General features: G+C 43.5%; 1 long non-coding RNA gene across 1 annotated transcript; it reads left to right on the forward strand.

Annotated features, from left to right (window-relative positions):
• LOC110260644 lies at positions 1 to 27,742 on the forward strand. The gene is made up of 3 exons (XR_002343893.1): positions 1 to 298; positions 6,614 to 6,695; positions 27,681 to 27,742. It is a non-coding gene; the product is annotated as an uncharacterized LOC110260644 (long non-coding RNA).

The following is a 27,835-nucleotide window of genomic DNA, read 5'->3' on the forward strand; positions in this document are numbered from 1 at the left end:
CCAGGGCACATGCCAAGAATTCCAGCAACCCGGAACCTGCCCACAGGCCTTCTGACTCGCTGGCTGCTCAACTCCAGATAAAAAGAACAGAGCAGGGAGAAGTTGGTTTGCTAATGGACACACAATGCAGCTTTTCATCAGGCTGTGTGTGGTTCCTGATTCGGAAAGATGGAGGAGGGTGGGGAGGGCTGAGAATGCGCCCGCTGAGGAGGAGGAGGAAGGTGCTGTGAAGAAGGAGCATCGCAGAGCAAAGGAGTGCAAGCTCAGGAAGCGGAAGTCAAGTGGCCAGAACCTGGAGGTGACCTTAGGGCCAAGAGGGAGGGAGATGGGGCTGAGCCGGCAGCGAGGTTAGAATGCGGCAGGGCTTTTAAGGGGATAATTCAGTGGCCTTAAATACATTCACAGTGTCTGCAACCGTCACCACCAATGTTTTCGTCTTCCCAAACTGAAACTCTGTTCTCATTAAACAGTAACTCTCCATTTCCCCTTCCCTTCCAGTGACAAAACAAAATATGTAGGACAGTTTCCACTTCGTATCTGCAAGTCTTAATTTACAATAATGAGTGCTTTTCTGTTTTTTGATTTGGAAGGCATTAGGATTGCAGAATTAGCTGCCCAATTTGATTGAGCCACCACAGAAAAAAACGCAAACGACAGTCCCAACATTGCACGTTTGGGAGGATTGAGATGTTCTGTCTGTAGCAGTTTTAATTCTTTTAGCCTGAAATTTGGGGCTTATTGCCTTAAGAAAAACAAATCTGTTTCGGGTCTAACTAGATGGACCTCCATAAGCACAGTGAACAAGAATTCACAATGTGACAACTTTAAAGTCTGCTGCTGCTTCTACAAACAGGACTTGGGAATTTTGCAAGCTGCAAGGCTTAAAGACAGTTGTTTGTTAAACGGAACTGAGAGCAATCCTGACCCAGCTGGCACTACTTAATCCGGATGACCCAAGACTATTTTATAACCAGTTTTAATCTACGCATGTTTTATATGTCAGGTTAAGAATTCAAGGATACATAAAACGGGGTTATGTATTACTACCGCTAAGAATATCATGAACACAATAAACCCCAGGTGCTTATGACAGTATTTCAGGTGGAAGCAGCCTTATACACAAAACCAATCCAGTGTCTCTGCTGTGTGGAAATTTATCTGAAAGAAATTTGAGGAATTCCTGAGAAAAAAATTGGGGTCCGTTAAGATTGATAGAAAAGGCCAATTTGTGCAATTCTAAATGTTTGCTTTTAAACACCCAGAATGCACCATTTTCCATGCAAAGAAAAATAGTACCCTTCTGAATAAGCATATCTGATCACACTACATGATTTTGAATGGGGCTAAGTCTTAGGGAACAAACTTGTGGTTGCCAAGGGAGAGGGGGCTGGGGGAGGGATGGAGTGGGAGGTTGGGGTGAGCAGATGGAAGCTGTTAGACACACGGGGGATAGACAGCACCGACCTACTGGACAGCACAGAGAACTGTAGTCAGTGTTCTATGATAAACCTTAATGGAAAAGAACAGTTTTAAAAAGTTCTGCGCACACACACACACACATATATATGTATAATTGAGCACTTTGCTGTAAGCAGAAATTAACACAATATTGTGAATCAACTATACAGCCGTAAAAATGTGTAGAATGAACCTATGTCTGTGGTTAAAAGTTATTTTCTGCTTTACTCATTCCTTCAACAGCATTAATTTGTGAACTAAAGTTTACATTTAGTTCAGCTACATTTATGGCATAAGGTCGAAGGACAGAAGCCTGGGCCTTGTTCACATCTCCCTCGGAGGCGTGGGTGGAGAATGAAGGCCACAGGTCTGGGCCTGGTTCACATTCCACAGCGCCCCGGTGTCATGCAATCCACCCGGCACCTAAGCCCCGGCCGCAGCTCCTTCCTCAGAGGACAAAGTTAGCTGATCAGGAGAACTGCAGTTGCTGCAAGGTGACTCGTCTAATCACCTCTTTGGCGCTGGCATAAGCTGCCTGCTTGAAGTCAGAGAATACAGTCCTTACCCTAAATCATTGCTATTAACCTAAACACCGTGACTGGATAAGGTTTAAAGTAATTCAACTGCCGCCTCGCTTCTGCATCCCTGCTTGTGCATGCGCACCCCTCCCAACCTGCATGTAAGTTTGCCTTTATAAACACGGGCCATTTCATTGTTCAGGGCTTCACACTCCAGCCACTTTTAGGCAGCGTGTGGCTCTGGCCAGTAGTAAAGGCTCCTCATTTGTTTTTTCTTGGTTGGAGTGGCTCTGTTCTTTCACGGCACAAGGTCTCATTTCCAAACCAGTGGCACCAATTTTCCTTAAGTGTAACAGTGCTCAATTTTCAGCAACAATTATATTTATATATATATATATATATTTTTTTTTTTTTTTGTCTTTTTGCTATTTCTTGGGCTGCTCCTGCGGCATATGGAGGTTCCCAGGCTAGGGGTCTAATCGGAGCTGTAGCTGCCAGCCTACACCAGGGCCAGAGCAACGCAGGATCCGAGCGGCGTCTGCAACCTACACCACAGATCATGGCAACGTCACACCAGATCCTTAACTCACTGAGCAAGGCCAGGGATCGAACCCGCAACCTCATGGTTCTTAGTCGGATTCGTTAACCACTGCGCCACGACGGCAACTCCCAACAATTATATTTTTTAAATATGATTTTTTAGAGCATAATATTTTACTCCTATTTATTTTCTCCTTTTTACTCACTCTTTACCAGTTACAATGTTTGAGAATGAAAAGTGAAAGCATTTGTCAAAATTAATGCTGGACAATACCACGCCTGTCCAAGTCTAAAATCTATAAATTAAGATGGTGATCCTACCAAACAAGTTTTGGAATAGATGTAAAATTTCTTCAGGCCCAAGAGCAAGGGTTTTTCACCAGTTCCCTGCTCAGAGTTGTTGAATATGTTAATGTTGGGAAAGAGGAAACAGGGAGAACTGTACCCACTTGGAGAAGCCACCACTAGAAAACAAATCACACAGGTTGATGTCAAATGGAGCCCCACCCCCACCCCCCCAACTGAATGCTGCGAAGAAAATGACAACCAAAAAACACAAGGTGGAGGGGAGCATGGTGAAGGTACCTAGACATTTTTTTTTTAGATCCACACGGCTTTAGCTTATTACGACATTTTACATTATTTTTCAAAGAGGATTTCAAAGCATCCGGGAGACATGCAAATTTTTGGAAAACCCTTCCTGGCAAATTCAGTTTGCAAGGGTCGTTCGGATGTTTGCCAAGGATAACAAAACCGCTTCTCTAGGCTGAGTGTGTTCACGGTGTCAGGTCCTTAGTGCTCTTACTCGGTGTAACCCAGAGGTCTGCGCGCAGAGTCACAAACAAGGGGGCTGTAAGGAAGGGGAGGGGCATTTTCATTGCTCTCGAAAACAACCCGGCTCTAGCTTTTCAGATTTATGAGAACTGTGACTGCATCTTTCACGTGGTATCCTTGCCTTCTTGCCATATTCACAGAATCTCCCCGAGCTTCTAATATTTCAGTTATGGTAAGAACATAAACATAGGTCCTGAGCAGCAATTATGGCACAAAATTGTGTTTTCAAAACCATGGCCCCGGTTTCCCCGTAGTGTGACAGCGCTCGATTTTTAGCAGCATCCTATTCTTAAAGGGTAAGAATGGATTGGAGGTTGGAGTCTTGGTGCGGCCAAATCTGCCCAGCCGGGTCCTTAATTTTCCTTTGATGCCCGCCTCTTCGTGAACCTGCCTTACGACAGCCCAGCCTGGCTCTTGCTGCGGCTCCATCCTTCCGCCAGCAGCGCGGTCTCCGGCTTGGATGCCGGGGGCAGGTCCCCGGCACTCTGGGCTCCGGCTGCCGCCCGAGGAGGGCGATGGTGAGCCGGGGGCGCGCGCAGCGAGCGCCGAGGGCGGCTGGGGGGTCTGCGGCGGGTGCGAGGGCCGAGACGGCCTTCCGCGGCTCTGGAGTGAGCCAGGACCGCAGCGGGTCTCCCATCCCCCTGGCCTCCCCGCGCCCCTCGACGCCCCCACCGCCACCCGGGTAGAGCGGGGCTGGAGCCAAACACCGCCAGGGACCCGGCCGATTGCGCAGCAGCGCCGCGCGCCGGAAATCTCTGAATATTGCATAGATCCTTAATTACCACGGGAGACTTTAGGCCCAACCTTAGCTTCAGCTTTGTAAATGCTCTCGGGATTAGTTTTGTTTGTTGGAAATCCATACCAGTAAAGTGGTGCACTGAGAATATTCCTGATTTGGGGTGTGTGATGGGCAAACAGAAGATGAAAGAATGGCGACTAGAATAATGAAAGCTTGAAAATACCGAGTGTCCTCTGTAAAAAAGCCGGCCTCAGGGGTCGGGGGTAGGGGGCAGGCACCCTCACGGGCTTCTGCGGGGCGCCCTTCAGGGTAAGCGAATCTGGCAAAGGGATCCATGTTCTTTATTTATATGTACATCCAGCTGTTTGGGTCAGAAGAGGCTAGTTGTGCTTCAGGAACAATCCTTAAAATGTCAGTGGCTAAATTAATGAAGTCTTTTCCTTGCTTATGTACATGGTAGGGGGTAGGAGACCCTCTATTCCGTTATCCTCACCAGCCTTCTGGATGGAGGCTGATGCCACGGAGTCTCCACCTGATCACACAGCAACCTGCACACCACTCTCTTTGGCTCTTAAAGCTTCTTGCCTGGAAGTAACTTGTCGCTTATGCTCACATGTCATTGGCCAAAGCAAATCACATGCTCACACCTAGCTTCCAAGGTGAAACCTCACCACTAGCCAAAACATAATAGGAATATTCTAAAGTAGCCCTTAATGGCCATCACATTATCAGTGTCACTGTGCTTAGCTAACTTCTTTTTTTTTGTCTTTTTAGGGCCACACTTGTGGCATATGGAGGAGGTTCCCAGGCCAGGAGTCCAGTCAGAGCTACCGGTGCCGGCCTACACCACAGCCACAGCAACCTCAGATCTGAGCCACATCTGCGACAGCACCACAGCTCATAGTGAGGCCAGGGATCGAACCCATAACACCATGGCTCCTAGTCGAATTTGTTTCCACTGCGCCATGACAGGAACTCCAGCTCACTTCTTTTTTAAATTTATTTTGTTGTTGTGTAGTTGATTTACATCAATTTATTTTGTTGTTTATTTTGGTGATGTGTAGTTGATGTACAATGTTCTGTTCATTTCTACGGTACAGCAAGGTGATTCAGTTATACATATATACGTTCTTTTTCATATTCTCTCTTTTTTTTAATAGATCTTTTTTTCTGTCCGCGCCTGCAGCATGCAGAGGTTCCCAGGCCAGGCATCCAGTCTGCACCGCAGCAGCAACAATACTGGATCCTTAACCCACTAAGCCGCCAGGGAACTACTCATGTTCTTTTCCATTATGATTTATCACAGGACATTGAATATAGTTCTCTGTGCTATAGAGTAAGACCTTGTTTATCCACCCTATGAACAGTTTGCATCTGCTAATCCCAGACTCCCAATCCATCGCTTCCCCCGTCTCCCTCCCCCTTGGCAACCACAAGTCTGTTCTCTATGTCTGCTTCTGTTTCATAGAAAACATATTTGTGTCATATTTGGATTCTGTATATAACTGATATATGATATTTGTCTTTCTGACTTCATTTAGTATGAGAATCTTTAGGTCCATCTGTGTTGCTGCAAATAGCATTATTTATTTATTTTTTTCTTTTTTTTTTTTAGGGCTGCACCTGCAGCATATGGAAGTTCCCAGCCTAGGGGTGGAAGTGGAGCTATAGCTTCCAGCCTACGCCACAGCCACAGCAACGCAGGACCCAAGCTGCATCTGTGACCTATACCACAGCTCACGACAATGCCAGATCCTTAACCCACTGAGCAAGTCCAGGGATCGAACCTACATCCCCATGGATGCCTGTTAGATGCATTAACCGCTGAGCCCCAACAGGAACTCCATTGTAGACTTTTTAGTGACGGCCATTCTGATCAGTATGAGGTGGTACCTCACTGTAGTTTCAACTTGCATTTCTCTAATAACATAGTTTACTTCTTTGTGAAGGCCCCAGCCAAGAAATAAGCCTAGGAGAGGGAAAGAGGCATGATAATTTGGAAGAGACTACATTTGAAATTATTTCTAGGTCCCCATAAGAGAACAGAAGGCACAGCCTGGCAGAAGTTGGCATCAGTGTCCAAGCTGAGCAGAGGTATGAGTCGGCATAGGCACAGAGTATGCACCTGTCTGCCAGGCATACTTTATCTTACACACCTTACCTACCAGCCACCTCAAGCAAAGAGCTTCTAGGGAAAGGTGAGAAAGGAGGGAAAGAGACTTAAGAGAAAGTGTTAATGGTCTCACAATTCTGATACTTTTTTTTTCAAGGACTTGCCTGCTCTCACCCATCTGCTTCCACCACCACCCCCTCATCACCCTCACTCTCTGTGCACACACACCATTGCATAGCTTCAGAACATCAGGAATAAAAATAAAACCTTGAAGCTGCCAGTTAGAAGAGATATACTGCCTCGAAAGGAATGAGAATCAGACTAGCAGAGGGCTTCTAGATTGCAAGTTATTGTTTATGTTTGCTATTTTTGAGTGTCTGTGGTTACTGTTGAGTTGCCTTTTATCTCCAGGTCACAAAATGGATCAATGACTCGAAAGAGGTTCTTCGAAATGCAGAGCAATGATGGCAGCATAAGCTCTCAGAAGAACACGGTAAGCATAATGGATAAATAGTTCTCCAATGTAACTTTAAACTAAGAAGCTGCATATTCTAGGATGAACACATTCCTGGGTGATGATTTTACACATGTAGCCATAAACGAAAATTGTGAGTGTAAGTTCAATGAAAAATACTTGAAAATTTCATTTGTTGGACCAGCAGTCCATTTGTCCATAGTCCTCAATATGTTACCATTAAAATTAAAACTGTGATAAATAGTTGTCTGAAGCCATAAAAAAGGCTCCAGTATCTGCCCCCAAAAGCAACCAATCCAGGAGTTCCCTGGTGGCTCAACAGGGTAAGGATCTGGCATTGTCACTGCTGGGGCTTGGGTTGCTCCTGTGTCTTGGGTTAGATGCCTGGCCCAGGAACTTCTGCATGCCATAGGCATGGCCAAAAAAAAAAAAAAAAATCCAGTTTTTCCAAAACAAACATGAAATATCGTAAGATTAATTAACCTTGTTACTAAAAGTACAGAGGAGACCAAAGCTACAGAGGCATCATTCTAAGCTGCTGTCCTCTTTTAAAAATGCACATAAAAGTCAGTTATACAATTACCAAGAAGGCTGTAAGTCAGCTGCAAAAATAATGATAAAGACTATGCTTGGAGAGAGAGCCAAAGCGACTATTGACAAAACTCCTTTATCAGATAACACTGTGGGACATTGCACAACATCAAGAATACCCCAAGTAGAAAAGCAATTAGTGTGTACACATGCTGGCGAATACTTCGCTTTTCAGCAAAAGCCAAAACTGCTCACATGTGGGGTATGGAACCAGCCCTTGGCATATATGGGGTTCAAGCAGGAAGGGAAAAATGCTGCCTGGCTTGTCATTGTGTTTGTTGTGCCAAAGTATGATAAGAGGCTTCTCACTGATATGTTGTTTACTTTGTGAGTCATGTGCTAGAAATGGTACTTTGGGATCAGTGCCAGAGTTGCAGCAGCCATGGCTGCCGAAAGCAAGGGCTCTGCTACGTGAATAAATGAGGGTGCTCTTTTACACACGGCTTTATTCACAGAAAAGAGTTAATGGTCAACAAAATGCATCTGGACCTTGATTCAGGGGTAAAGGAATTAAAAAAACAAAACAAAACAAAATGTCACCTAATCCTGGTAAAATTAAATGCACATATTTTTAGCATATTGTGAGAAAAAAATCAGGTAGTATACAGGTCAGTATGCTTTCAGTCAGGGACAACAGAAACCCAATTCCAAGTGAATTAAACAATAAATGGAACTAATTAGATCATTTGTGATGTCAGGGCTCTGGCTCCATTTCACTGCAGGTGCCTTGGCTCTGTTCTCCTCCTCATATTGGCTTCTTTTCAGACTAGCTTCCCTTGTGGTAGAAAATGGTTATAGCAGCACCAAGTCCCACAGTTCACCCTGCACTCTCCAGACCAGCTGAGTGTAGCTGTTCCCAGAAAAAGTCCTGAGGTTCACTCTGATTGGATGGACTTAGGTCACATGTCCACTTCTGAACCAATCACAGTGTGGCTGGGGGGTGTGGGACCCATTGATTGCTCCACCCCTGGTCTAAAAAAAGCCCGCAAAGTGCAGCAGAAAGAGTGGGAGAGCCATCTTACTGATAGGAAATTTTTCTTTTTTTAAAATTTAATTGTATTGAAGTATAGTTGATTTATAATGTTGTGTTAATTTCTCCAGTATAGCAAAGTGATTCAGTCATACATGTGCCCATATCCATTCCCGTACAGCTCATCACAGAACACTGAGCAGATGTCTCTGGCTTTATAGTAGGTCCGGGCTGATCATCCATCCCATATACAGAAGTGTGCCTTTGCCATTCCCAACCCCCTGTTCATCTCTCCCTCCCCCCACTCTTCCCCTTTGGTAATCGTTTGTTTTCAAAGTCTGTGAGTCTGTTTCTATTTTGTAAATAAGTTCATTTGCGTCATTTTAAAAATTCTACATATAAGTGATACCATATGATATCTGTCTTTCTCCCTCTGACTTACTTCACTTAGTATGATAATCTCTAGGTCCATTTATCCTCAACAAAATATCAGCAAACCAAATCTAATAATACATGAAAAGGTTCACACACTATGATCAAGTGGGATTTACCCCAGGGATGCAAAGATCCTTCAATGTCCGCAAATCAATCATTGTGATACGCCGCATTAGCAAACTGAAGAATAAAAACCATGTGGTCATCTCAGTAGATGCAAAAAAAGCCTTTGACAAAATGCAACACCCATTAATGATTTAAAAAAAAAAAAAAAAAAAAACCTCTCCAGAAAGTGGGCATAGAGGGAACCTACCTCAACATATTAAAGGCCATATACAACAAATCCATAGCTAACAACATACTCAACAGTGAAAATCTAAAAGCATTTGCACTAAGATCAGAAACAAGACGATGTCCATTTTCACCGCTGTTACTCAACGTGGTCATGAAATTATTCTTATTTATTTATTTATTTATTTATTTTTTTATTTTATTTTCCCACTGTACAGCAAGGGGGTCAGGTTATCCTTACATGTATACATTACAATTACAGTTTTTTCCCCACCCTTTCTTCTGTTGCAACATGAGTATCTAGACATAGTTCTCAATGCTATTCAGCAGGATCTCTTTGTAAATCTATTCTAAGTTGTGTCTGATAAGCCCAAGCTCCCGATCCCTCCCACTCCCTCCCCCTCCCATCAGGCAACCACAAGTCTCTTCTCCAAGTCTATGATTTTCTTTTCTGAGGAGATGTTCATTTGTGCTGGATATTAGATTCCAGTTATAAGTGATATCATACGGTATTTGTCTTTGTCTTTCTGGCTCATTTCACTCAGGATGAGATTCTCTAGTTCCATCCATGTTGCTGCAAATGGCATTATGTCATCCTTTTTTATGGCTGAGTAGTATTCCATTGTGTATATATACCACATCTTCCGAATCCAATCATCTGTCGATGGACATTTGGGTTGTTTCCATGTCCTGGCTATTGTGAATAGGGCTGCAATGAACATGCGGGTGCATGTGTCTCTTTTAAGTAGAGTTTTGTCCGGATAGATGCCCAAGAGTGGGATTGCAGGGTCATATGGAAGTTCTATGTATAGATTTCTAAGGTATCTCCAAACTGTTCTCCATAGTGGCTGTACCAGTTTACATTCCCACCAGCAGTGCAGGAGGGTTCCCTTTTCTCCACAGCCCCTCCAGCACTTGTTATTTGTGGATTTATTAATGATGGCCATTCTGACTGGTGTGAGGTGGTATCTCATGGTAGTTTTGATTTGCATTTCTCTTATAATCAGCGATGTTGAGCATTTTTTCATGTGTTTGTTGGCCATTGAAATTATTCTTAACATTTAAATACTGTTTTATCTTGTAATTTAGAATCATTGATAAATCTCTCTCTTTTTTTTTTTTTTGCTACAAAGTAGTGATCTGTAGTGTGAGACCTTTGAGGAACCATATGCCTTAAGAGGATGCTTCAGGCTCTAACACCTGACAAACAGCCCTTGCAAATCCACGTTCTCCTAAGCAGCAAATGCTTAAACAATGAGTACAAATCCACATTCTCTAATAAAACTCTCCATCCGTTCCCCTCACAGGGAATGGCGTCTGTAGGTGGCAAGGAGAGAGCTGGAAGCCTCAGGCCAGACTTCTCCTGTGGCATTCATTGTTCTGAACTCTGCATTGACGAGGCACCAGCCCCACGGTGTCCGTGCTCCCTGCAGGCTGTCCTCGCCACAGCAGTGCCTCCCTCCATGGCGTCCTCTCTGTTTTGCTTCTCCTTCTGCCATTCCTTCATCCCATCTCTCATCATTCTGATTTCTCTTTTTGCACAAAGACTGTCATGCCTGTCCCCACATGGCCCACTCAGCCCAGGGCTCCCTGACCTTCCAGGTCCAGCAGCCAAAGCTCACCTAGGAGAACCACTTCCTCTTAAATCTAAGGCTCCAGAAGGGAGAATCTGACTGGTTTTGCTTGCAGCGGGTGTTCACACCTGGTCCTATTAGCCACGGAAGCCTGTGGGTCCCACCATCGTGGGGGAGGAGGGCAAGATCACAGCAAAGGGGACCCTGGCTCCATAGTACTGCAGAGCGTGCCTCCAGATCCTTTGCAAGACATCCTGCCATCCTCCTGTGAGTGTGCTTTTCAATGATGGTTCATAGGGAGCCAAAGACTTTGCTGCCCAATTAGTGGAGAGCAGCACTCGAGCCGCCAAGTGGAATCAAGGTGAGTGCCCTGTAGACTGGGGGGGAAACTCCATTCCCTGGTGACAGGAGAGCTGGCCTGACACGGATCCAGAGTTGGCTGCACCTCTGGAGGTGACTGAAGTCTGGGTGACAGCCAAGATGATTCACCCAGGAGCTGGAGAAAACCACCTGACTGGAGCTTAAACCAAGCCTCTTTTTTTTTCTTTTTTTTTTTTTTTTTTTTTGGCCTTTTCTAGGGCTGCACACGCAGCATATGGAGGTTCCCAGGCTAGGGGTCTAATCAGTTATGGCCACCGGCTTACACCACAGCCATAGCAATGCGGGATCTGAGCCACATCTGCGATGTACACCACAGCTCATGGCAATGCCGGATCCTTAACCCACTGAGCAAGGCCAGGGATCGAACCTGCAACCTCATGGTTCCTAGTCAGATTCGTTAACCACTGAGCCACGATGGGAACTCCAAACCAAGCCTCTTAACCACATCACCTGAGCCATATCTTATTTCCCTGCCAGATCTCTTGGTCTTTAGTGGCTCTCCTAATGGCTTCTTCTGTCCTTAAAAGTTGCTCATCATTTTTACTGTCTGAGGCTGGAACATGCATGAGGCACTGAGACAGGGAAGAACCCCGGGCTGCTGTGGGTCATGCCCATCTTCTCCCTCCACCTCTAACCCTAGACCTAAGCTCCTGGCCCCAAACCCTGACTGGCAATAGACGGCATCGCAAAACTGCTTTCTATCCTTTTCACATGATCTCCAGACATCAACCTAGGTGCTTGTACAGACTACAGTCTCCCTTTTCCCTTATGGAAGGTATGTCTCCTTGCATAAGAAGAAAGTAACCACCAAGGATGAGAAAAACACGGCCTCTGGGCTCAGCAAGACCTGGGTTTGAGCCCTAGACTCACCCACATAGGAGCAATGGGCTCTCACTCAGGACACTTGCTTCTGTGACCCTGATCCTTGACTGGGAAATGTGTGAGAAATCGCTCATGAGGATTGAACAAAAACCCCTCACATCAAATGGCTGAAACAATTGAATATCAAACGTTAGCCACTTTGCCCTCCTCCGGGGCAGAGATGAAAGCCGTTCTTCTGAGTATCTAGTCCACATTCTTTCTCTTCCACCCAACATTTTATCAATTCAGCCGACACCTACAGAACACCTGCCATGTACACCTGCCGTGTACACTGGCAGGGTCCTAAGGGAATTTGGCACGAATCCTGAACCCCAGAACTTCACAGTCCTGTGTCTCTATCCTTATCTATAAATTTACTGTCAGGGGGAATGGTGGGGTCACGTGCTTCCCAACTTCTCAGGGTCTTAGTGACTTTGTAAGTGACAGTCACAAGAAATAGTTCCGTTTTCTTATCTCCGGCAATGTCTCAGCAGTAGGATTCTCCAAAGGACTTAGTCCATTTTTCCCTCTCCTCTCTCTCTCTCTTACATCCTTTCCCATTCGATTCCCCATCCCTGGGAGGGGTTGAGTAGGAGTCACCCCTGCCGCAGTGGAAAAAGGATTAACAATGCAATAGAGACCAGCAGCTGTGGTTCAGGACCATGAACAGCGCCAGATGGGCTCCTCCCCTGTCCAGACAGGTGAGTCCTCTTTGCCTGGGGCTTCATTGCATACAGAAGCCGTTCTAAGGGCAGAGCCTCCCTGCTTCTCATAGGTTTGGCTCCTGATGCTGGAGTAACTGGATCTACACCAGTGCTCTTGCTGTGGCTTATGACAACCTCCCTCTTGGGCCTGAAAGATGGCTCGGAAAACCAAAGGTACCCAGGAACACGTTCCCTCTGGACCCATGTGAGGAGAAAGGGGAGCTCTGACTGTCGGCTTCTAGAGTAAACAGTTGTAGAGGAATGGGGCATCTGTGGATTTGCACAGGAGCAAGTCCTAAGCCAAGGCTCAGTGCTTTTCCGCCTTAAGCCTCCTACTCAAGTTAGTCAATGATTTTCAGGGACAAGAGCTCATGGAGGGGTGTCTCAGCAAGGAACACCCAGAGCCAAGGCCAACGTATTCCTGAGCCTTTTCTGCTGGTGTCTGTTGCACCTGGAAGCTGAGCTTTCCATCCCAAGACTCTGCTTTTAGAGCGATGCCTCTCATAGCAAAACTGCTTGATTGACACCCCTTCCTCCTCCTACCCCCTCACCGAAGGCCCTGATAAACACGAAGTCTGGGCCTCTCTGTGTGCTCTCTCCCTCTGTCTTCCTTTCCTTCTGTCTCAAGCCTCACGTCTCACCTCCCTGTCATTGCCTCCAAATTCTGCTTCACCATCCAGGATTCTTACACTCCGGCCCCTTGGGCTAGCAATACGCCGTCACCTTTGATTCTTCTCCCTCCTCCCCTGTTATATCTGCAAGTGAAAACTTTTTCTTTAGAAAAGTCTCTAAATCAATCATCCATCCCATATTTTCTTAACCAAACTCTGTGTAGACTGAAGAACAGGTTTTAATTATTGTACAGACTGCCAGTTGAAGAGGATGAGGTGACCACACGTATGCAGCCTCTTCCCCTCTGGAGACCCCGCCAAGGCGATAGTGAAGAATAAAAAGGGAAGAAACCCATCATTGGAGTTCCTGTCGTGGCTTAGTGGTTAACGAGTCCGACTAGGAACCATGAGGTTGCAGGTTCGATCCCTGGCCTTGCTCAGTGGGCTAAGGATCCAGCGTTGCCATGAGCTGTGGTGTAGGTTGCAAGTGGCTCAGATCCCACATTGCTGTGGCTGTGGTGTAGGCCGGCGGCTACAGCTCCAATTGGATCCCTAGCCTGGGAACCTCCATGAGCAGAGGGAGCGGCCCTAGAAATGGCAAAAAACAAAACAAACAGAAAAAACCCGCATCATTAAGAAAAGAATGAAAGGGAAGTCATAGAAAAAGAAATAATCTGAAAGACTGAAAATAGATGGAGAAGAACAAAACGGGTGATGCTTAGAGTACACACGGAGGGAAATCCAACCAAGAATAGTTCAGAAAGTGGAGGGTGGGGCCTAGGCTCACTGTTTGAAACCTTGGATCTCGGGTCGGTTGTCCCCTGCTTGTGAAAAGAAGATCTAGAAGCAGAGGTGGGGCGGGAGAGATGGAGAGACAGAAACCTTGTGACCAGGGGCTAAGCTGACCTCCCATTGCTCTGTAATTGGATCAGTCATCCACCCAGTGTAACAGCAGAACAGTAAACACTTGAGCTACGGCCATGAAATGGGATCAAGACTGGGGCCTCAAAGACCCAGCCACTGAAAGATACTGACAGGGAAGGCGCTCAAGAGGGAGACGGGGCGGGGGGGGGGGAGAAAAACAAAAGTTTCCTGTCAAAACAAGTCTGCAACCCAAAATTCCCCAAACCTACAAAGAAATCTGATGCTGAGAGAGGAAGTCCACAAAATCAACACATGAAGTCACTACAGATTAAGTAATCGCGGAACAGTACGACAATGGCTTTTTAAAAAAAATTATAGTTGATCTGCAGTGTTGTGCCAATTGACAATGGCTTTAAAGAAGTAAGTAGAGGAGCTCCCACTGTGGCACAACAGGATCAGTGGTGTCTGTGCAGTGGCAGGGATGCGGTGTGATCTCCAGCCCAGTGGGGTTAAGGATTCAGTGTTGCCACACCCATGGCAAAGGCTGCAACTCTGGCTTGGATTCGATCCCTGGCCCAGGAGGTCCATATGCTGAGGGGAGGCCAAAAAGGGGGAAAAAAAAAAAGTATATGGAGAAGATTCAAAAACCTGGATGCCTGCGTTGACTGAAGACTGGGAGACATGGCAGTGATGCTTCCTCTGGGAGTTCTGGGAGGTCAGGTCACTGACAGCACCACATTGAATTGGCACACATAGTGTACAACTCCTCTGCCTTTCACCACTTGCCAAACTCCTGCCTTTGAGAAATTTCCAACAGGCTTACCAAGGACGATAACTACAACCAGAGGAAGGAAGATCCAGTTGAGCAATTAGAACGCGTGCCTAGTGAGATAGGCGAATAACGCTTCTCCAAAATATGCCCATGTCCTGATCTCCGGACCTACGACTATGTTACCTTATCTAGCAAAAGGCGCTTTTGGATGTGATTAAGCTAAGGATTTTATTTTATTTTATTTTGCCGCACCCACAGCATATGGAGGTTCCCAGGCTAGGGGTTGATTCGGAGCTACAGCTGCCGGCCACAGCCACGGCAACATGGGATCTGAGCTGTGTCTGTGACCTACACCATAGCTCACAGCAACACGGATCCCCAACCCGCTGATCGAGGCCAAGGATCAAACCCGCATCTCATGGATGCTAGTCATATTCGCTTCCACTGAGCCATGACGGGAACTCCAAGCTAAGGATTTAATGATGGGGGATTACCTTGCATTATCCAGGTGAGCCCAATAAAATCACCAGGACCCTTATACGAAGGAGGCAGGAGGGTCAGGGTCAGAAAAGGAGATGTGGCAACAGCACCAGAGGTTAGAGTGATGTGCTTTGATGTTGGAGGAGGTGGCCCTGAGCCAAGGAATGCAGGTGGCCTTGAGAAGCTGGAAAAAGCAAGGAAGTGGATTCTCCCCTTAGAGCCTCCAGAAGGACAAGCCTTTCCGACACCTTGATTTTGACTTAGTGAAACTGCCTTTGGGCTTCCGACCTCTAGAACTGGTAGGATAACAAATTCATGTTGTTTTAATCCACTCACTGTGTGGAAATTTGTTACCATAGCAATAAGGAACTAACAGACCTAGTGAAAAGTGGATGTCATTTTTAAATTACACACACACACACACAAGATTTCTCAGAGTATAACACATGATTTTCAGCTGAAAACATCAACAGGTAAATTGAAGATTATCGATACCCAATTAGCGACCCTGGAGATGACATGCAGGCAGTATCTCAAAAACGCAGAGGAAGGCTATCCCCCCAAAATGTGATTTGTGAGGGAAAACAGACTTGGTGAACAAAATCAGTAGATCTAATGGACAAATAATAGCTGTTCCAGATGGAGACAAATGCAAACAGATGGGGAAGAAGTCATAATTAAATACTAGAAGAAAATTTTCCTGAGCTGGGAAAAATACGCCTACCAACTGATGTGAAGGCTCACTGAGTTCTGTCTGGATTCATGGGAACGTCACACATGAGGGCACATTCTGGTAAAATGGATAATCTTAGAGGCTAAAGAGAAAATCTGGAGTTCCCATCATGGCAAAGCTGAAAGGAATCCAGCTAGGAACCATGAGGTCACAGGTTTGATCCCTGGCCTCGCTCAGTGGGTTAAGGATCTGGCATTGCCGTGAGCTGTGGTGTAGGTCACAGATGTGGCTTCGATCTGGCATGGCTGCGGCTGTGGTGTAGGCTATCAGCTGCAGCTCCAATTAGACCCCTAGCCTGGGAACCTCCACGTGCCTCGTGTGTGGCCCTCAAAAGACAAAAAAATAGCAAAAGAGAAAATCTTCCAGGCTACCAGACAGAAAGAACAATTTGAAAAGATGGAGTTCTGTCTTACAAGATTCCGTGTATTCGTTGGGTTAGAAACTCACAGGTGACTGCTGTATAGCACTGGGAACTATATCTACTCACTTATGTTGGAGCCTGATAGTGTGAGAAAAAAGAACATATACATGTATGTGTGACTGGGTCCCGTTGCTGTACAGTAGAAAAGTGACACTCTAAACTAGCTATAATGGAAAAAATAAAAATCATTAAACAAAAAAATAAAAAAGCATTGCTTTCTCTAAAATTTATTATAGTAATGTCATATAATAAATCTTTATCAAACAAACAAACAAGAAAGAAACTGAAAGGGGTGCTTGCTCTCTCACCATCAGAGTATATGAGTCCAGGAATTAAGGGCTAGAAATAGGAATGGGTCCTCTCTCTCTTACACCTAAGAAGCTGCTTGCAGAACTTTTGCTTCCCATTCCCACAACTCTGAGCTTTGTGGGTTTGGAGATTTATTAAATTGGAAGCTGGGGCAGCTACCAGGCATTTGGGGTCTCCCTGCCACTAAACTAAGAAAGGAATTCCTGCCTGGGGTGACTGATCTCGAGGTTGGGGAGAAATTGGTTTGCTGCCACACAGTACAGGCAGGGAGAACAATATCTGAAACCTGCAGGATGTTCTGGGATGGCCCTTCGTCTTTCATTTTCAGTCATAAAAAATGATGAAATTGGCACAACATTGTAAATCAACTATAATTTTTTAAAAGAAAAAAAAACTTAAAGGAAAACTACAGCAATCAAAAAGTCAGGCCCACAAAGAATTCAGAGACTTCAGGAATGAAGATGTAGGTCACCCCATCAGCTAAAGAACCTTAACCAGTTGAAAGCAAAGGATGTGCTGAGTGAGGACTGGAAGACGGAATTAAAAACGTCAGCTACCGCCTCATGACCTGTTACAGAAACACTGTGTCAACGGTGGACGTGTTCTTCTTCCTTGCCACACAGAATGTGTGTATGTGTATTTTTTTCTTCTCCCTCCCTTTTCATACTATTATTTTCTGTAAGTTTTGTTGGAAGTTTACTTTCCAATTTCCTATTAAGGTAACAGAATATTCAGGTGGGACTGTGGCAAGAGTTGAGGGGTTGTTAACTTTGCTATGGATACATGGAGTTCCCATCGTGGTGCAGTGGAAATGAATCCAACTAGGAACTATAAGGTTTCCGGTTCGATCCCTGGCCTCGCTCAGTGGGTTAAGGATCCAGTGTTGCTGTGAGCTGTGGTGTAGGTCGAAGATATGGCTTGGATCCCGCGTTGCTGTGGCTGTGGTGTAGGCCAGTGGCTCCAGCTCCAATTGGACCCCTAGCCTGGGAACTTCCATATGCCTCGGGCAAGGCTCTAAACAGACCCCAAAAAATGGATACATGACTGTTGGGACTTTGCAGCTTCTCACGGGGGGAGAGAGTGAGAATGTCTTCAGGTGCATAAAGGATAGTTACGTCATATTAGTGGAAACCCAGAGCTGTTTTCTTGTGTGAAAGTTGAACGCGTGTATAATGGTGACCATGAATGATCAGAAGCCCACAAGGTGGACTCTGCCCCTTCTGAAGCTATTGCCTCTCAGCTCTAAGCCTACCTTTCTATACTCTACATCTTGATACCAGAGCTGGAACTCCAAACCGTATTTCAGATTGGCCAGCTGGTGCCATGCTAGACTCTACCAGTAGGAGATGCTAGAGGAACAATAAGAGGCCAGGGGAGGAAGGCAGGGCTGGCTACTTCCATCTGCTTCCTATTTGATTCCTGTGAGGGTCACCTAGCAGTTCATCCTGCAACATTAGCTGAATACAGTTTGAAGTCTTTCCAGCGCTTGCAGAACCAACCTGATCACACCCCATAGGCACACCCCAGAGATACCAGCGTTAGCCAGCCTGTGCTCCCTGCTCAGAAATTGGGTTTCCAACCTCATGGCCCCCTCCTCCAAGCTGAATGCCACCTGCATCTGCCTGAGAGGACCTCCTCATCGAAGGTCTGTGTTTCACCTTTATGAGACCCCCTCCTCAAAGTCCGTAAATGTTAATAACTCCAACCTTGTTCCTTTGTTTCCCAAACCCTAGGAGTGGTACCTGCATCCTGAAGATGCTACCATCAAATCCTAGAATTATCTTTTTACCCTTTCAGTCACCTAGTTAATGCCTTTGTACCTAGATTACAATTCTATTAAATTCTCTCTGCTCAAATAACCCGTGTGTTTTTTACTTCCTGAGCATAGCCTGACTGATAGTCTACTTATTCAGTATATTTAATGGTTATAGGGCTACTCATGTTTTCTACATCTTCTTGAGTCAATCTTAGTAAGTTATATTTTTCTAGGCATTTGTCCAGTATAAAATTTTAAATATATTGTTACGAATTTGTTCATAATATCACACTGTTATCTTATGGATATCTGCAATGTGTGGAATTATGTCCTCTTTTTTTTCCCACCACTCTTGATATTATATTATTTGTACCTCCTTTTTCTCTTGTTCAGTCTCAGCAGAAGTTTACCAAGTTCATTAACCAATGTCTACCCTTTATTTTTTTCTTCCCTTTTATTGAGGTTTGTTTTGATGCATTTTTTCATTTTTCTTTTTCTTTTTTTTTTTTTTGTCTTTTTGTCTTTATAGGGCCACACCCGCGGCATATGGAAGTTTCCAGGCTAGAGGTCCAATTGGAACTATAGCTGCCAGCCACAGCCACAGCCACCCCAGATCCAAGCTGCGTCTGTGACCTACACCACAGCTCAGGGGCAACGCCAGATCCTTAACCCACTGAGTGAAGCCAGGGATGAACCCATGTCCTCATGGATGCTAGTCAGGTTCGCTAACCACTGAGCCACAAAGGGGACTCCTGATGTATTTTTTTTTTCTTGAGATGATGAGTAAGTCGTAAATTTTAAGTCTTTCTTCTTTTCCATTGTATGAAATTAGGCTTTAAGTTTCCTTCTAAATACTATTTTGATATGTGATAGCTTCAGTATAATCTTCAGCTTCATGTTATAATTCATCTTTGACAAAGGGATTATGTACTTGTGAGCACTTTCATTTCCAAATACATTAATAATTTATTATCTTTTTGTTGATTTATAACATACAGTGTAATCACAGAGGTTAAGCTGTGTAATTTTCATCTCTGATATTTGTTGAAATTTGCTTTGTAGCATAACATGTGGTTAATTTTCACTAATGTTCCATGGGAGATTGGAATAAATATGTATTCTCCAAATTACTTTTCAAAAAATTCTATAAATGAGCATTCAATTATACTTGTGAACTGTATTTCAAATCTACACCCTCCCAGAGTTTCTTCTGCTTGATCTATCAATGATAGAGAGAAATATGTTTGAAGCTTCCATGGTAGAGGTGGATTTGTTAGGTCCTTGTTTTTGTTCTGTCAATTTTTGCTTTATTCATTTTTAAGGCTTTAAGATGCATCTAAGTTTTTAATTGATCTGCATTCCTGGTGGATTAGATATTTTATTGTTATGAGGTGCCCTCTCTAGCCTGAGTAATGGCACTTCTTTAAAAAATATTTTACCTGATGTTAATTTAATTAAAGCCAGCTTGATTTTTGTACACTTTTAAATCTTTTTATCTTCAAGTTTTCCATACCCTTCTTACTTTGAATACAGCTCTTAGACTGCTAGGAGGGAGGGCGGTTAATCCACTTGGAGGATCTCTGTCTTCATCTGGTGCATTTAGTCCACTTACCTCTGTGATTGCTTTTATGCATGAGCTTATTTCTGCAAGCTCATTCTTTTTTTTTTCTTTTTCTTTTCTTTTGGATGCTTCTTTACTTTTCTATCTTGGCCTTTACAAAAAAAAAAAAAAAAAAAAAACCCCGAGTTTTTCTTTTTTCTTTTTTTTTTCTATTCCTACTTATATTTCCTATTTCCTGTAATCTCTGGAATTTATAGTTCAATTTCTTTTCTTTTTAGGTAATCTTTGAATTTTTACCAGTCATATATGACAAAGGCTAAAATGAAACAATATCTTATTCTACCCACTCCTTACTAATTCAAGGAACGTTATTAAAGAACACTTAATACCAATATACCCTTCTTTGATTATATGTTATTGTTATTCAATAGTGTATTTTGTGGGGGGAGGCAGCACCCTTGGCATCTAGAAGTTCCCAGGCCAGGGATGGGACCTGAGCCACAGCAGTGACAATAACAGATCCTTAACCACTGGGCCACTAGGAAACTCTCAATAGTGTATTTCAAGTCATAAACTTTATTACTCATTTTAAAGAATCAACTTTTAGCTTTGTAGATTTTTTAAATCACTTATCTGTTTTCTTTAATTTTCCCCCCACTCTTATCTTTAGTATTTTCTTCCTTCTACATTTGGATTTAATTTACTTTTATTTTTCAAATTCTTAAAGTGGAAGCTTAGATTATTGATTTTAAACCATTTTTTCCTTTCCCAATATCAGCATTTAAAGCTATAAATTTCCTCTAAGATTGCTTTAGCTGCATCCAACAAATATTGATAAAAACTGAAAGGAAAATAGAAAAAAATAAAATTGAGTTCCTGTCATGGCTCAGTGGTTAATGAATCCGACTAGGAACCATGAGGTTGCAGGTTCGATCCCTGGCCTCGCTCAGTGGGTTAAGGATTTCAAAGGACACTATGAAAAGAGAAAAAAGGCAACCCACAGAATGGGAGAAAATATTTTCAAGTCATATATCTGAAGCTATTGTCTCTCAGTTCTAAAACCACCTTTCTATCCTCTGCTTTGTCTACTATCAAAAATATGTAGCGTTCTTACAACTCAACAACAGAAAGATAAATAACATGATTTTATTTTATTTTTTGGCCGCCCCACAGCATATGGAATTCCCTGGGCCAGAGATCAGACCGAACTGAGCAGCAGTTGCAACTATGCCACAGCTATGGCAACTCAAGTTCCTTAACCCACTGTGCCTGCGCTGAATCGAACCTGCGTCCCAGGGCTCCAGAGATGCCGTAGATCCCATTGCACTGCAGTGGGAAGCCCAACAACACAATTTTAAAAACAAGCAAAGGACTGAAAAGACAGGTCCCCAAAGAAGACGTTCAAGTGGTCATTAGCACATGACCGTGTATCATCTGTAAATAATGGCAGCTTTGTTTCTTCTGTTCCAATTTTATGCTCTTTATTCATTTTTCCTGGCTCTGTTGTACTTTTATGTTGGATAAAAATGGTGAACGTGGGCCTCTTTGCCTTGGTTATGATTTTAACATTCTGTCGTTTACATGTTCACTTAGGTTTTTTTTTTAATATCATAGAGTTTCTCTCTATTCCTACTTTCTTTGGAATTTTTTAAAAATCATAAATGGAGGTTGAATTTCATCAAACACTCTTCCTTCCTTTATTGAGATGATCATATGTGTTTTCTCTCTTACCTGCCTATGTGATGAATTTCTAATGCTTTCCTGGGACAAATCCAACTTGGTCATGCTGTGTTACCTTTCCTATGTATTATTGGAAATACAATTTACTGACATTTTCTTTATGAAAAAGATAGGCCTTTATTTCCCTTTCTCCATCAGTCTTTGGTTTGGATACCAAGATTAACCCAACTTAACAAAAAAAGGAGTTAGAAAGTGTTGTTTTTCTGCTCTCTGGGAGAGGTTGTGTTAGATTGAAATTACCCAGTCTTTAAATATTTGGTGAAACTCCTTGGTTTTTATTTTTCAAAAGTCCAGTTCTGTAAAGCTTTTTGATCACCAATTCGATTATTTAAGTGTTTACAACATTATTCACATTTTAAAATTTCTTCTGGCACCAGATTTTATTACTTGTCAATATAGAAAATTGTGTGCACAGGATCTAAATGTTCAAAATTTGATTTGATTTTAATGTTCAAAATTATTGCCCCAAAAGTGCTCCTAAGATCATCTTACTGTTTTTAGGTTATTCTTTATCTGAAGTCATGTCCCCTTTCAATTCCTCTCAATAGCTTACGGATGCTACCTCTGTTTCCTAGCTAGACTGACCATTTTCTTAGTCTTTTCAAAGAACCAGAATTTGGCATCATTTGTCATATCTTATGGATGTTTTCTGTTCCATTTATTTCTGTTCTTATCTTTTACATTTCTTCTTCTGACTTCCTTTGAGTTTATCCAGCTGTTCTCTTGCTAGCTTCTTGTGTTGAATGTTTGGCTTATTGATTTTCAGCCTTTTTATCTCATAGAAGCCCCCCAAATATTCTGGTGTATGGAATTTCCATTATTATTCTCTTAGCATATTCTAAAATTCATTATGTTCTCCTTTTATCCATGAATTATTTAAAGACAGTTTTTTTGGTTTGTTTTTTTGTCTTTTTGTCTTTTTAGGGCCGCACCCACGGCATATGGAGGTTCTCAGGCCAGGGGTCTAATTGGAGTTGTAGCCGCCAGCCTACACCACAGCCACAGCAACCCAGATGTAAGCCATGTCTTCAGTCCACACCACAGCCCACGGCAACACTGGATCCTTGACCCGCTGTGTGAGGCCAGGGATTGAACTCAAAACCTCATGGTTCCTAGTCAGATTTGTTTCTGCTGTGCCACAATGGGAACTCCTAAAGACGGTTTTTTATTTCTATATTTTTGGTATTAAATTCTTGAATGGTGGTCAGAAAATGTTACTTGTTCAATCAACTTTTTGACATTACCCAAACATTGCTTTTTGATGAACTAAATGGTCAATTTGCATAAATGTCCCAGGTGTGCTTGAAAAGAGTATCATGTCTCTAGTTCTGAGATGAAATGTTCTAGAAATTTCCATGAAGTGATGCTTGTAACTCCATAATTCTCATCTTCTCGAGCCTCATAGATTTGGGGGCAGAGGCTGCTTGCTCCATCTGAGCCACTGAATGAAGTACATTAGACATGAGGGGATAAGAATGCAAAACTCATGACAAGGAACCAATCAGACAAATCCAAAAGGTAGAACCTTCTCCAGGACAATAGCTTAGTCCTTTCAATTCACATTAGGAAAATAGGAACTGCTCTAAGTTTTAAAAGATTTACAGATGTAAGCAGACTGGGCCTGGATCCTAATTTAGAAAACCAGCTATAAAGGATATTTGGGGGATAATTGATTGGGGACTCTCTAAAGCTGGCGGGCCCCTCTTGCCCAGGTCCAAGGGCATCTAAGTGTCCTGCCTTTCCAGATGGCCCGTGCTTTGGTCTTGCCAGTGGAAGGCTGACATCATCATTGACCTATTCCAATGATAATAAAAGCTCCAGTTGCTATGATAACAAAAAGCAGTCCCTAGCACACAGAAGAGTGTCTGGAAAATGGTAGAAACTTGAAAATATTGTTTTGAGTGATTTCCTGGTGGACTTTAGAAACAGACTGTGTGGCTGGTCTTGCCAGGAAGGCACCCTCTGAACTCTCCGATGATGGAGTAGCCTCTCCTCTCCCCTAACAACCCCCTGCCTTCATCCCGCTAAACCCGAGGCACCTTTTCCATCACACTCCCAGCTTCCTCAGTGGTCTGCTTACTTACGTCTTCCTCTACTGCACAGTTAGGGCCACACAAGGGGACCTGTGTCAAACTTCCCTGGGTCTCCCTAACATCTAGCCTCATTTGTTAATCATAAGAACCTGCGGACCACAGAACTCAGGCTCTGTCTTGGCAAAGCCTCTGCAGGCTCTGTTTGCAAAATTCTGGGCCCAGCTTCCTTCATCGCCCTTCGGAAAGGGATCGTCTAGCCCACTGCAGAGTGAAAAACAACTTCTGTGCCAGCCTGGCCCTGACAGATGGGAAAGCGGGGAGAGGCAGAGGATTCTTGTGGCCAAACGATTGCTGTGTCTGTCCAAACAGGGCAATTTTGGGGTTTGGAAATTTCCCAGCTGAGGACAGGCAAAGGCTCCACCCTGGCTAGTTATCCCAGCTGGCAACCAGTGAAAACAGCCTCACTTTAGGGTGCGGGACTGTGGTACACCCCACAAAGACCTAGCAGAATGAAACCGCTGTCCAGGGAAGTTGGGAGCCGCTGGGTTTGCAGAGCAATGAGAAGCTGGGCCTGGACTGATGGGACAGAAGCAGCAGTATACCTTCCACTAATGCTGATATTCTTCTCTAAACTCTGCGCACTAGTCACAGTCTGAGAAGATAAACTGGGCAAGAAGATGTGTGCTTAAGGATCTTCAGCATGGCTTGTTTGTAACTTCAAAAAAACTGAAAAGGAAACAAATAAAAAAAAGGAGTTCCCTTCATGGCTCAGCAAAAACAAATCTGACGAGTATCCTTGAGGACGCAGGTTCAATCCCTGGCCTCGCTCAGTGGGTTAAGGATCTGGTGTTGCTGTGGCTGTGGTGTAATCCGGCAGCTACAGCTTCAATTAGACCCCTACCCTGGGAACCTCTGTATGCTGCAGATACAGCCCTAAAAAAAAAAAAAAAAAAAAAAAAAAAAAAAAAAGACAAAAAATAACATGTAGATCCATCCTTTTAGGATTGTATAAATGAAAACTGGCACATGCATACAGCAGGTTACTGTGCAGCTCTTAAACGGATAATGCAGGTGGATATTTATTGATAGGGAAAGAGATAGATAGCAGAAAGACCTATAGAGACACAGACAGGTGCGTATGTATCTGCATAAGGAGACTGTCTGGCAGAGAAAGACTTATACTGTATGATATCATTTATATGTGGAATCTAAAAACTGTTAACCAACTTGTGATTATAACAAAAAAAGCAGACTCCCAGAGAGAACGAACTAGTGATGACTAGCGGGGAGGGAGGGGAAGCAAAGGGAGAGGGGCAATAGAGAGGCAGGGGATTAAAAGGTACAAACTAGTACACATAAAATATAAAATAAGTTATAAGTTATAAAAATAAGCCACTTCCCATTGTGGCTCAGCAGGTTAAGAACCCAACAAAGTGTCTGTGAGGATGCAGGTTCCATCCCTGGCCTCTCTCAGTAGGTTAAGGATCTGGTGTTGCTATGGCTGTGGTGGAGGCTGGCAGCTGCGGTTCCAATTAAACCCGTAGCCTGGGAACTTCCATATGCCACATGTGTAGCCCTAAAAAAAATAATAATAATAAAATAAAATAAGCTGTAAGGATATTGTACACCATTGGGGAATATAGCCAATATTTTATAATAGCTATAACGGAGGTAACCTTTAAAAATTGTGAATCACTATTTTGTATACCTATAAATTATACATCACATACAGTACATCACTAACTTCAGTTTTTAAAAATACAGATGTTGGGAATTCCCGTCATGGCTCAGTGGTTAACAAATCCGACTAGGAACCATAAGGTTTCAGGTTCGATCCCTGGCCTTGCTCAGTGGGTTAAGGATCGGCGTTGCCGTGAGCTGTGGTGTAGGCCGGCGGCTGTAGCTCCGATTGCACTCCTAGCCTGGAAACCTCCATATGCCGAGGGAGCGGGCCTAGAAAAGGCAAAAAGACAAAAAAAAAAAAAAAATTAAAAATACAGATGTTAGTCCATGAAAAGAGGCTGTCCAGAACGCCGTTCACCAAATTGTACCAAAGTTCTATCAGAGTAGTAGAATTAAGATGATTTTACCTCTTATTTATATTTTATGTATTATTTATTTTTTTATGTAAGCATATGTTGTTTTTATTATCAGGAAAAATAAGGTCATTCACTTGTGGAATAAATAAAATTTTCTGTTCTCATTTTTGAAATGTTTAAAGAGCATTTTCAAAAAGCATGAATCAAATCATGTGGTACACCTAAAGCTACCACGATGTTATGTCACTTATATCTCAGTTTTCAAAAGAATTCGTCGGAGTTCACAGTGTGGAGCAGCAGAAATGAACCTGACTAGTATCCACGAGGTTGTGGGTTCGATTCCTGGCCTCACTCAGCGGGTTAAGGATCTGGCACTGCTGTGGCTGTGGCGTAGGCTGGCAGCTGTAGCTCCTTTTCAGCCCCTAAGCTGGGAACTTCCATATGCCTGGATGCAGCCCTAAAAACAAGCAAAAATAATAATAGTAATAATAGTCAATACTTATTCAACTCTCTTCCAAAAATGACAAAACTTTAGCCTCTTTTCACCCTTCCCCCCCGACCTCTCCACACAGAGTTTTCGTTAAAATCACCTGGAATTTAAGAAGTTTTTTTTTTGTTTGGAGGTTTTTTGTTTGTTTTTTGCTTTCTTAGGGCCACACCTGTGGGTTACGGAAGTTCCCAAGCCAGGGGTTGAATCGGAACTGCAGCTGCTGACCTAGAGCACAGCCACAGCCACAGTAATGCGATATCCGAGCTGCGTCTGTGACCTACACCACAGCTCTCGGCAATGCCAGATTGAGAGAGGCCAGGGGTGGAACCGCAGCCTCACGAATACTAGTTGGGTTCATTATCGCTGAGCCACAAGGGGAATTCCAAATCCAAGCTTTTAAATGATGCTGCTTCCATTTCAGAAATTCTTTCTTTTTTAATTTTATTTTTGGCCACCCCCATGGCATGCAGAAATTCCCTCATATTTCAGTTTTTAAAAAGAATTAGCAGTTGAGCCCAAGCCACAGCAGCAACCTGAGCCATAGCAGTGACAATGCCAAATCCTTAATCGCTAGGCCACCAGGGAGCTCCCAGAAATTCTTCCTTAACAATTGCATTACATACAGTAATTAAGAGGCTGACACTGGAGTCCAGCTACCTGTGTTCTATCTGGGTTGTGTTACTCACCAGCTCTGTGATCCAGAGTAGGTCACTTAACTGCACTTTGACTCATTTAAATCAGGGATCCCAATAGCATGTACCTTGTAGGACTATGGCAATGATCAAATGAGTTGATACAGTTATAGAAAATACTTAGAACCATGCTTGGCTTGCGGAAAGTGCTCCATACGTGTTTTTTTTTTTAATTTTTTATTAAAATTCACAGTCACATCATCAATTACTTGAACTTACTACGTATTTGACTAGTTTATTCTTAAATTGCATGTCTTCTGTTCTGGAGCCCCTTCTATGTTTTTCTGGAATACCTCCTTGAAAAGCTTTTCCCCAAGCTGATGACTAGAGATAAGCTTTTATGCCTTTGCATGTGCAAAATTGTCTTTATTTGGCTAGCATCCTAAACAGTTTACGTCAGTCCAGATGGGTTAGAAATTGGTCTTTACCTAGAAGTTTGCAAACACTATTCCTCTGTTGAGCAATTCACGTTATAGATGACCTGGATTTTAGCATCCAGAAAGATCTAAGATGGACAGTTATTTATTGTGACATTTCAAAGGTTTACAAGGTAAGTATTTAAGATAACCAAATACTAGAAGAGTGAGGATGAGGCGGATGGGGAGTGTCCAGGGAGAGGAGAACAGTGCATCTGTGTGATATTATTTTGCTTCATTCTTTGGCAAATACATCCTCCCCTTCTCCTTCCACCACAGGCAGCATGAATTTTAAAAGTTACCAGGAGGGAGACAGGATTAAGATGGTGGACTAGAAGGACTGGAGCTCAACTTCTCTCCTAGAAACAACAAAATTGCAACCAAATGCTGAGCACCCTTCAACCAAATGGACTGGAAACTTTCAAAAAGATATC

This window comes from Sus scrofa, chromosome 5 (assembly GCF_000003025.6).
Source record: "Sus scrofa isolate TJ Tabasco breed Duroc chromosome 5, Sscrofa11.1, whole genome shotgun sequence".
In the NCBI taxonomy this organism is placed as follows: Eukaryota; Metazoa; Chordata; class Mammalia; order Artiodactyla; family Suidae; genus Sus; species Sus scrofa.